The sequence below is a fragment of the Gopherus evgoodei genome, chromosome 3 (genome assembly GCF_007399415.2).
Source record: "Gopherus evgoodei ecotype Sinaloan lineage chromosome 3, rGopEvg1_v1.p, whole genome shotgun sequence".
Lineage (NCBI taxonomy): Eukaryota > Metazoa > Chordata > Testudines > Testudinidae > Gopherus > Gopherus evgoodei.
Genome location: NC_044324.1, coordinates 157,691,370 through 157,703,432, shown reverse-complemented (window position 1 = coordinate 157,703,432; position 12,063 = coordinate 157,691,370). Strand labels below are relative to the sequence as shown.

General features: G+C 40.8%; 1 protein-coding gene across 3 annotated transcripts in view; it reads left to right on the top strand.

The window, feature by feature from the left end:
• RMDN2 (regulator of microtubule dynamics 2) overlaps window positions 1–12,063 on the top strand; it is a 65,715-nt gene that overhangs the window by 46,277 nt on the left and 7,375 nt on the right. The window lies entirely within an intron of this gene.

The window sequence follows — 12,063 nt, the reverse complement described above, 5'->3', positions numbered from 1 at the left end:
GCTGTAAGGAGTCTGGTTTATGCCAAAGAATCGACCCATTTGTAATTCATCTATTTGTATTAAACTAGCGTAAGCTCAGACTGTTCTGTCTGTCCCTACTAGCCATGCTTGTATCCACACACTCTGGGGCACCCCAACTTTACCTTCTGTGGGCTCAAAGCATAACCCAGTTAATTTAGACACCCCCACCCTTTCCCAGTTCCTAGGCACCTATCCTTACCCAGTTCCTAGAGCTTGGGGCCACCACAGGGCTCAGGGCGTAATCTGGTTAATTTAAGTACCCACCTTTGCCCAGTTTCTAAGGCTGAGAGTGGGTTTGCAGGGCCTTATACCAGTGAAAGAGCCTTGCACAGTAATACCCTTAACTGCTGTTTATTAACAGTTACCAAAACAGAATGCACACACTAAGCATACGATGCTCATCACTCCCAATAAGGCAGACAAACTTTTCCTACTAGCCAGTCAGGATCAGGTCATCCGGGGCTCCTCTGGCTTCTGCATGATATAGCTGGTAGGCTGTTGAGGTCTGGCAACTCTGATCTTGGGCTGTGTCCTGGAGTTAATTTCCAAAGAACTTCCTTTTGGACCCCAGTTTATAAAGGTAAACTTGAGTCCTGCTTATCTGTACCATAACCGAAGTGCTCCAAAACAGTATATTTTTCACCAGTCCTAGCCCATGATGAAACAGTTCTTTAACCAGTCAGACCCCACCACCTTAACTGATATAAATCTTGCAAAATTAGTTATGTAACAGATAGAAACAATCAGAGAACCAGACACAAATCTACAGATAAACAATAGAAAAGGGGGGACCATAAAGGCAAACAATAAAAAAGTATAGATTTCATAATCAACAGCTGTTGATAAGTGATTCCTTGCCAGACCAAATGCTATCAAACAAAGTTTTCTTTTACCATCTAAATATCTGTTTCTTTATCTGGTGATGGTGGGCACTGTTACGACAGGATCACCCCATATTACATTGTTTTGATGCGATTTAGATGGAATGTGAAGATGTAACTTTCTGCTTAGCTCATGTCCTAATGTGGCTGCAGAAAAAGGCCTCAGACCTTACATGCGGAAAAGTTTTGCCCCATGTCCACATTTGCGCTGCACTAAATAATTTCGGTCTCAATGACTCTGGATTCTGGATCTCTGGTTCTGTTTCTAAAAGCAGTGTACTCTGGAGCCTGGTGATTCTGCAAGACCACCGATGCATTGTTGGTCAGTGGCAGAAGGAGGACAAGTTTCAACTTGTCTTCAGCCACACTACTGTTAAACTAGTAAGTCTGAACCAGATGAACTTTACCCAGTTTACATCTGCTGAAGAAAGTCTGTTCTAACTGACTATTAGATCCTTTGTTGACCATTTGGAGTGCTTTTCTGTGTGGACACAAAGCGTTTTATAACTACTCTAGAAACTTTAACTGGTTTAAGTTCTCCAGTGTAGACCAGGTCATGGCAATAAGATCCATACATATTCTCTGATCTCCTGTAGAAGTAAGTTCCATGATTACAGACCTTCCACTGAAAATGTCTTAATGTCCTAGAGCAGGGGTCTTTCAGAAGTGCTGTGCCGAGTCTTCATTTATTCACTCTAATTTAAGGTTTCGCGTGCCAGTCATACATTTTAATGTTTTTAGAAGGTCTCTTTCTATAAGTATATAATATATAATTAAACTATTGTTGTGTGTAAAGTAAATAAGGTTTGTAAAATGTTTAAGAAGCTTCATTTAAAATTAAATTAAAATACAGAGCTCCCCGGACCAGTGGCCAGGACCTGGGCAACTTGAGTGCCACTGAAAATCAGCTCGCGTGCCGCCTTTGGCACACATGCCATAGGTTGCCTACCCCTGTCCTAGAGCATCACAAGTTCAGACCTGAGCTTTATCAGCCTAAGGACCTACTGTGAGCATAGTAGATGTGGTGGGACAGGAGAGAGATATAGAGGTGGTTCCTGAGAGGAAATGGCTCTATCCCATTCAGTTCTTGAAGTTAAGGAAATAAGACCTTTCAGTGGCCTCATAGTTTGATTGACAACTCTGTCAAATGTTCCTGCTCAGAAGACAGACCACTGCCTGCTGCACCAAGAGCAGCTTCTGGTTGGGCCTTAGTTTCAGCCAAAGTTAGGGTATATTGTAATAATAAAATATATTAAATATAATAAATTAAGCATGACATTTTCTGGTAATATTTATTGGAACAAATATTAATAATCTCCTTAGCAGTGTTTCATTCTTTACTTAATGCTAAGATATGCCTTGAGTTTATCCTTTTTTTACTAAAGTTAAGAGGATCTCTCATCAATTAGCAGTACACAGTAGATCTGACATCAGTTAGCAGTACATCTAAATTGTAGAAAAATCAAGACTACTGGATTCGGGGAACAGTTTGTAACTGAACTGGTTTAAGCAGAGTCAGTTAAGTATGTTCACATTAGTCATAGAATCATAAGACTGGAAGGAACTTTGAGAGGTCATCTGTTAAAGTCCCCTGCGCTCATGGCAGGACCAAGTATGCTGAATGGGTTTAAGTTTTGCCCCCGTGTTCACCCTAGTGCTATCCACATGATGTTGTAATGAGCTCCAGCTGAAAAAGTACAGGAAATCATTTCAGCTATTACACAATAAAAATGCATCAAAATAGAACAGACAGATCCCAGAAGGTTATGGTGGGCACACTATCCCTCGAATACAGCAAGCCAAAAGGATCAATTCTCTTCAAGATATATGTGAAAACTGGTTGAAGAGAGCTTGAGCCAAACAACACTATGTTAAAATGCACTACAGAACATTTGAACAGCAGCAGCATCTACATGGACCAACTAATGCTCAGCATATTAGTGTACTTTAGAAATCATACTCTGCAGAGCATAGCACCCCACTGTGTAGACAAGCCTAAGAGTGGGGACCAATTGAGCGCCTCTTAGCAACAAAATACTTGTTCAACTAAAACACTTAAATGATTCACCATTTTTTGTTTTGCATGATTTTAAAGATATCACAATGTTCTGGCCCTGGATTGTTGTTTGCCTGACTTGGCTTTGTTTACATGTGAAATGTTTTGGATTAGATTTCGAAGAAAGTCCAGGAAAAAGAGACATTGGGATCACAGTCAGTAATGCAGTAAAACCAATGTGTGTGATCGTACAACAAGCAAAGTCTGTGAAACAAGTAATATAATGTAGAGATTTGAAAGATGAATTGTGCCAAATGTCAGCCCTAATTACATCTGATTTAGAATATTGTGGATTGTTCTGTTTATTGAATAAGGAAAAGACTATTATTGAAATTGGAAAAATGTGATGGAAAAGCTCCTGAAATGATTCAGGGTTTGGAGATTAAGGTGGGAAGAATATCTAGTAAGATTAGTTTGGGGTGGGAAGAGATTGTACTAAGAATGCAGAGGCTCATGGAAAGAAAATAGTAAATGGATGTCAATTAAGTATCTAAAGTGGAAACAGATCTGAAAATGAGGAGATTATAGATTGAAGATGGAGAGGAGGAGAAGCAATTCAGGCAGAATGTATTCAATGTGAAGGTTACTTCAGTATAATTGTTCAGACTTGAGGTTCATCATCTGCCATGTGGCTTAAGATGCTGTCACAGTCATGCTAGAAATCTGTCATTTCCGACTGTAATCACAGCCATTTTCTCACGTGAGTAATTCAGCAGGGGAATTCTTTGATTATACTCTCTTTTTTTAAAAACTAGTTCTTGTTGAGAAATATGTATATTGACAAAAAAAGCAGAAACATAATATAATAATACAGTGGACAACACTATTATTCTATCTGTCGCTCAGGCCTGTAACCTGGGTGTCATCTTTGATTTGAACCTCTGTCTAGGTCTTCATTTCCAGACTGTGTCTAAGTCCTGAAGATTCTTTCTGTGTAACATCTGTGTAAAATGGCCTTTCGATCCAGCCAGCCAGCTAAAACCTTTGTCCAGGCTCTCATCCCGTGTCTCGATTATTGTGGCATCCTTTTCTCTGGCTGTCACAAATACAATCTTGTCCCACTGATGTCCTTTCAGAATGCTACTACAAAGATCATTTTCCTAGCCCATCAACTTTGACCATGGCACCGCTTTCCTTGCATCTCTTCAGTGACTCTCTCTCCTCTGTCATATGAAACATAAGCTACTTGTCATTAGTTTCAAGGCCATTCACGACCTATCTCCCCCCGATCTATTATCTCTCATTCACTAATGAAAAGTTGACTCCCTCCTCTGAGCAACCCATGAGGCCAGCCTCCATCGCCCACTTGTTAAATTTTCAAGCAGGCGCCTGTGTGCTTTCTCCCATCCTGCCCCTCATGCTTGTGAGACGCTCCCCATGAATATCCACAAAACTAACTCATTATCATCTTTCAAACCCCTCCTTAAAACTCTACTTTGCTCTAGGGCCTACAAAAAGCTTGACTGCAGTTAGGCAGCTGGTGTGCTGAGACCGCTGCCTGTCATGCTGATAAATATTGTCTCATTGTTTCCTTGTGCTTCTCCCCATCTTGTCTATATCCACCTGTTGTCTCTTGTCTTGTAATTAGATTGTGAGCTTTTTGGGGCAGGGACTGTCCTTTTGTTCTGTGTTTGTACAGAGCCTAGCACAATGGAGTCTCAGCATTGCGATGTCTAACATTTAAGTCTCCTGCCACCTAATGGTATTTATTCAGTCTCAAGTTAGGCAGCTAGGATCCCTATACAAAGCATGAGGAGAGTTAGAAGCCAAAGAATGGGAGTCACAAAGGCCAGTATGTGGACAAGAAGCTGCCTAAACTAGCCAGTAGGAAATACTGCGGAGAGAGATGTGTCCTAAGCCTCAGTCCTCAAAGAGATTTAGGTGCTTAACACTGGGCCGGAAGGAGGTGCCTCGTGTACTCGGGATTCATAGCCATGAACCCTCTCCTGGAGTTAGGTGCCTAAACCAAGTCATTCTCTTTCTCACAAAAAAGTGGAGAAGGTGGGGTAATAGTGGCCCCCTTATATCCAGTAGCCCAGTGGCTAGAGCGCTCACCCAGGATGTGAGACCCCAATTCAAATCCCCACTCTGTCTAATTTGCATCAGAGATTTGAACCCAGGTCTCCTCCCTCTCAGGTGAGTTCCCTAACTACTGGTTTCTGAGGTGGGAATCTATCCTGTTGAAACTGTTCCACTTTGTATGAAATAGTTAGATATTCACTGGAGCAGGGACTGGAACCATCAGGTGAGTGCCCTAACCATTGGGCAAGAGAGCTGTCTCTCTCTGTTTAAGTATTTCCTACAAATTGGAACAGTTTCAAAAGTGAGACAGAGTGATCCACCCCAGAACACCCTAAAGCCCAGTGGTTAGGCCCACGCCTGGGAAGGGAAAGAGATCTTACTCCACATCAGGCAGAGTATGGACTTGAACCCTGGTCTCCTAGATCTTGGGTGAGTGTTCTGAGTATGAGGGGGTTGTTGTTGCCATCACCACCTCTTCTTCTTGGGCTGCATTTTTGGTGGATGGGTGCAGGCAGTCTGATAGGTGGCTTCTGGGAATGCCTACCGGATTGAGCCCTGCAGGCGAAAGAGGCAAGGGAACACCTAGTTTGTGGGTTCTGGTGGAGTATAGTCACCAAGCTGTTTGGCGTCGTCAGGAGACTTTACCAGAGGAAACTTAGGTGCCTAGCAGGTTAAGCAGCAATTGAGTAGGTGTTTTGAGGATCTGCATTTTGGGTTTAGGTGCCTAAAGTGGCAGTTACATGCCTAGATCCCTTTGTGGATCCAGCCCTATATGACAAAGTCCCTGGAGTGGTGCAGCAATGGGTTTTAAGGAACAAGCACTTAGAGCACTTTATGGTGCAATTTACATGGCTGCATAAACACTAGAAATAATAGTCAATGATGGCCTGATTTCTCGGAGCTGCTGAGCACTCACAGCTTGCACTGAGTTTGGTGGGGGCTACAGGTACTTAGCATCTCTGAAAATCAGGCCATTATCATATTCATGTTTGTCCCTAATTAATTTTGATCTTAGAAAACATAGGCCCAGATCTTCAGCTGGTTTAAATGAACATAGATCCCATCCAAATATCCTCTTTTTCTCTGCTCTCCCTGTTACAATATGCACTTATGCCCAGGGGGCCGCTTCCAGCTGGGAGCATCTCTAAATAGACAATATCCCTCATGAAGGAAAACAAAGATTCAGTGGGCCAGTATCAAACTGAGAGTAATTCTTCAGAGGGGGCACAAGAGAAGTCTTCAAGTCAAATGACAAACTACTTCTCAAAGAGAATGTATTATCCTTCAGGGTCATTGTTCCTGTAAGTCCCTATATCTTGAGGTTTTGGAAATGGGCAACTTGGCATCTCTGAACAAGGGGCCACAATCATGTACACAGTCTTTTTTAAAACAAGAGAATACAGGAGTAATGTCACAAACTAGATTTGGGGGTTAAATTGGTGGTACAGCACTATATTAGATTTCTTTTCCTTTATCGCTTGTACTAAACAGAAAGCTTTGAGGAATCATATGGTCTTTCACTGGTCATAAATCTCATATTGTAAAGGGGTGTTGAACAGTTAGATGTGCCTGAGACATTACGTTGTCCTGTTGCTCTCCAGGTGGATAACCTCAGGGTCCTGGGAAACATTTGCCCTCTCAGTGAAACAGATCCTCATGTTCAAGGCTGTGAGTGAACTCTGGTTGAATGCATAATGGCTAATCTGTTTGGCCAGTAGTCATTACGACACCATTAGTTTGAAATGTGGTTTGAGAAACTGTGAGTGTGAAAGGCATTATATAAATTCTGTCCAAAGTAGATGTGGCGAACTACCAAAATGAAAACAGTACTTGTTGAAATCTTGGGAGAAAAATGCTATAATTTAATTTGAAAATATGAACAGTCATTTGAAATTTAAAAAGGAAGTCTGAGTGTGTGTGTGCATGTAGTATTAAAATACAGTTCTCATCAGGCAAAGGAGGCCTAGTGTTGCAGAACTGAGAACACTGATTCTTTGTTTTTAAGAAAGAATCTTGTATATTGTCAGTGGTGAAATCTGTAGCAGCAAGAACCTAAACGTATAATTTTAATATGTGCAAATATAAAAAGAAAAACAGGAAAAATAACTAGCTTTATATCCTACATGTGGGCCACAGTGAAGGTACCATGCTTGCCTATTGGGAACAATGAATTCATTGCTATGCAGTATAATAAAAGATTTAGTGACATGTTCCTGGAAAAAATTGGAAGGTTCCAATCATCCATGGCCTCATATAAAAATAAACATGAGGGACTATGGTTATAAACGCCTGCCTCCCCTATCCCCCCAAAAAGAGTTGTAGTTTCAGAAGAGCTGAAAACAGCAAAGCAGGAAGCACTATTCAGTTACACTGGGAGATTTATCAAATCCAGACAAAAATTATATTAAACTGGAGTTAAGATTGAGACTATGTATTAATATTAATGGTGGTACAATGTATCAGAATACTGTAGTTATCAAAAAACTATTAAGGAAAACACAGGAAATTCAGAGTTAAGGCTAAACATCAAAGAAACAAGATGGACGAGGTAATATCTTTTATTGGACTAACTTCTGTTGGTGAGAAAGACAAGCTTTCGAGCTATACCTGAAGAAGAGCTCTTGTGAAGCTTGGAAGCTTGTCTCTCTCACCAACAGAAGCTGGTCCAATGAAAGATATTACCTCATCCATAATCTCTCTCTAATTCCTGAGACCAACATGGCTACAATAACCCTGCAGACATAAAAGAAACACACATTTGAGTGTTATAGAAATGCACAATGAAGACATTGTCAGGAGACAGGACCATAGGCAGTCATGCCTAGTGGTCAGAGTCCAAATGCCAAAGCCCTGGGTTGAGACAAGCTCAGAACCAGGGTCAAAGGTCAGAACTGGAGTCAGAGGCCAGATGACAGAGCCAATGGTAAAGACTGAGTCAGAATCAGGAACCGGAGCTGAGGATCAAAACTGGATTACCAAGGGTCAGGGATGGCAGGAGCAGGTCTGGTTCTGAGGTAAGAACAGGGCTGGGACAGGATGGGAACAAGGCTAGATGCAGGGCAGGATTTGGGCTGGAGCTGTGGAGGAGCAGGGCTTGATGAGAGGCAAGCACAGGGAAGCAGGGAGGCATGGGTGTATTTAAAAACTGGCCTGCTAGCTTCCTGAGCCAATCAGGCAGGGCAGTCCTTCAGGCAGCCTAGCTGGCTCGTTTGCATGTCAGGAATACTGCAGCTGCAGGGCCTTACTCCTGACAGGCATCCACTGCCTGATGACCTTAGTAGGTGAGCAGGTGTTAGAGATTAACTAAAGGTTACAGCAGCTCTTCCAAATATTAAAAAGTCCATGAGGAGGAGGCAGATGGGACTGGAAACAAGGATTAAGATCTGGAACTTGTGGGATCAAGAGTAGAGGGCAGATGAGCCAAGGTACCTAGCTGGGAAATGTGAAAGTCTGAAGAATTCCTTGATATTGGACAAGAATGCAGCAACAGAGGAAGAACTCAGGCTGTGAGGTTTTTTTGTGTATATTAATCACCATGACAGACCTCCCTAGTGATAGATTCACATTTTCAACAGTCTGCATAGGAAAGAGCTAAAGACATTCACATATATATTTTTGCACGATATATAAGTGTGTGTATATATAAATAAAATAAATGAGTGTGTGTATGAGAGAGAGAGTTGCAACGTCCATCAGTTATTTGACCCCTTTGAAAGTTTGATGTTCGTAACACTCCTGTATCATCTTAAATGTGCTTTTCCCAATCTCAAAAACTGTTCACCCTTACTAGATCTTGCCAAGATATTTCAAATAAACCTAATTTGAAATTTCTTTGAAAAGTTGTTTTGTAGATATGGCATGGGAGTACAAAAGTACCAAATGTTAAGTGGAAATTACCTTTATTGAACATTTGGGATTGGGGGGGAATCAGGTTTATTGTCAAAAATAAGTCTCAAAATCAACCATAGAGCGGCTGCCTCTTTTCCATAATCCTGCCATGGGAAGAGAGCTAGAAGTCTTGGTGAACCACCATGGTTATATGATTGGAGCAGAAAAGGAGGGCATTGGGTTATATTTTGTCTGTGGAGAAATTGATACCAAAGGCATTAGATATTGATTTAGTTGCGGATTCCATTTGCACTGAATGTGACTGTCTGAATTTCAATGAAGGGCCCAGCCAGAATAGGCAGTCCTGAGGGCGCCATGATTTACTCTTACAGACTAACAAATAAAACATGCCGCTTAAAAACAGACCATATGTTATAAGGATCTAAATTTATAAAACAAAGGAAGGTTAACACCTTCTATATTCTCCTCTTTTTTCTTTTTCTTTTTTTTTAAAACTTCTCTCTCATACATTATAATCTACATGGTGTTTAAGTTATTGCCAAAAGGCTTGACTTTTTCTATTGCTTACATTCTTCATAGTCCAAAAAAATATGTGGAGAGATGACCTGGATATTTGCATTTTTTTGATTGGGGGCACACTTGTGTGGTGATTTTTTTACATATGAATAACCTATCCTACATTTATGTATTGAGTTTAACATGTTATGATGAAACTGATGATTAGTTTATTACTAAGCACTCATGGCAAGATCCTTTCAAATGTAAGTAGGGTGACTAGACATTCCAAAATTATCGGGACCATCCCAATATTAGGGGCTTTGTTCTATATATGCCTCCTGCCCTGAAAAAAGAAAAAGTCCCGATTTTTCATACTTGCTATCTGGTCACCCTAAATGTTTGAACATAGTTGTCTATGCAATAAAAATATTATGAATTGCAGCAGTCTCCAAAGCATGGGCCATGTTGGTGCAGCAAGGACTAGTTACGGACGTGTAGGAGAAATATCAACTGAGATGGCAGCACATGCCAGGACTGAAGGGAGGTGCAATTAGTTTCATTTTCCTGAAGGGAGGCTCGGCTTTCAAAAATTTGGAATATACTGCTGCTAACTGCTAAAATAAAACCAAATTAATTGGTGAAATTTGGTTTTTGAGGTTGGACAAAGAGTCCGTCAGGATATAAAACTTTACAAAGCTAATGGTCAATATAAATTGAACCTTAAGTCATTTGTAGAAGATATACCTTTGCAACACAAATCCTAGAAATAGCTGAAATATGAGTTTTCAGTCATTTTGATGTTAATTTTTTTAATAAAGTGTAATTAGAACATGCAGCATTACGAACAGTCAACTGCATGTTTTTCATTTTGTTGGCATTGATAATTAGAAGCTTTGAGAAATCATGGCTCATTTCCAGAGGAAGACATTAGAAATATGTAAAAGCAGCAAAGAATCCTGTGGCACCTTATAGACTAAGACGTTTTGGAGCATGAGCTTTCGTGGGTGAATACCCACTTCCTCAGATGCATGCAGGATTCTTTGCTGCTTTTACAGATCCAGACTAACACGGCTACCCTCTGATATTAGAAATATGTGAGACCATAAAACGCCCTGTCTTGTGACATACAGTAACAATGTAGAAAATTGCAAGTGGGTGACTGCAGTGATTTATTGAAATATCTAAGGAGGAAAGCAATATTATGAAATTATATTTAAACTGATGACTACTGCAGTCATGCTTATGAAGTGCCTGTGGTAGTTATTAAATTGGGAACAGGAAGCATTTAGTTTGTATAACTAAATATATTATCCACAAGAGATTTTACTCTAATTGGCCACCATTGTGTGTGATTGGGTCTCTCTTGTACTATACTTGAAGGTGTCTCACGGAACTATATAGAAATTGTATAGCTATAACCAGAAGTCATGAGTGGTTCTCAAAACATGGTAATGTCAATGCTATCCATTTAATGAATATTAGAGTATAGTTTTGGACCCTGATAGCCAAACCCTGAACTGATTAAACAAGCCTTGTAGCCCCATTGACTTCAGTGAAGTATTACATGATGGAAAGCAGTATAGAATTTGGCCCTACTAGCACAAAGTTATGTTCTGGTTAACTGGTGCACCCATTTTGCAATGTTGCCAGGGTGTGTTGACACCGAGTGATGCACAGTTGGGACTTTATCACTAAACACACATAAGTATCCATTGTGCTGAGTATTTCATGCATGAGGTGGGAGGTAAAATAAAGATTTTTATCTTTCTCTCATATATTTATTTGCAGTTAAAGAAAAACATTCAGAAATTAGCTGCAAAACTAGTGCCAGCAAACCTCTCACCCCAACAACCTCTTCTCCCATTCCTGTTCTCAACAATCTCCCTTTTCTCTTTGTCCCCTTTCTCAGCTGCCTCTCTTTACTTTTTCTATCTCTAATCCATCAGATGTTTCTCTCCCTTACTAAATTCCCTGAAGCTGATGGCGAAAGAGAGACATTTAAACAGGAAGGGGGTTGGGGGAAGCGGTAGATGAGCAGTTTATGGCCCACAGAACATATGGAGCTCACATTTGTTTGTAAAAAATATATTAGAAGCATTTAACCAATGCGTGTTTTTCAGTAGAAAGTCAAAGTTGAAAATGGCAATTGGCTCTAGCTGAGTAGGTACGACCAATCTTCAGCCTAGGAGTGAACAATTGAGTCTCTTGCCAACAAACTGCTTTCCTGGTCTGACTAAATCCTCCAAAAGGAGATCAAGACCTTTCCATCCTCCCAGCTACAAATGAATCAATATGATTGTTCATCCCTGGAAGATCAGAGATCCAGTAAATTTCTAAAATGCCTTAAGGGAGAAAGCTGTGCAGATGTGGGAGTAGAGGATCACTGGTCCTGCAACAATCAGTGATCTGCTCCTTTACCTCCACATTGGGCCTGTGTGTGCCAGATTGACCGCCCTGGAATCTGAGCTCTTCCTCCATAAAGCAAGGTCACAGTCAACAGCAGTGCAAGCTTCTCTTCCCTGCCAATGTGCCACAACCCTCGTCAGGAGGGACCGCATATAAAGATGACATAATAGCTCTGTTTCTATTCTGTGTTTGGTTTCTTTGTTGTTATTGCCAGCAAAAATCCCAATAGTTGTGCTTTATGATGTGTGGTCTCTTATCACTTGGAGGGAACTACTCAGTTCACATAGGCCATCAAATAGTCTTCATGCTGTTACCAGTCTCTTCTTTCAA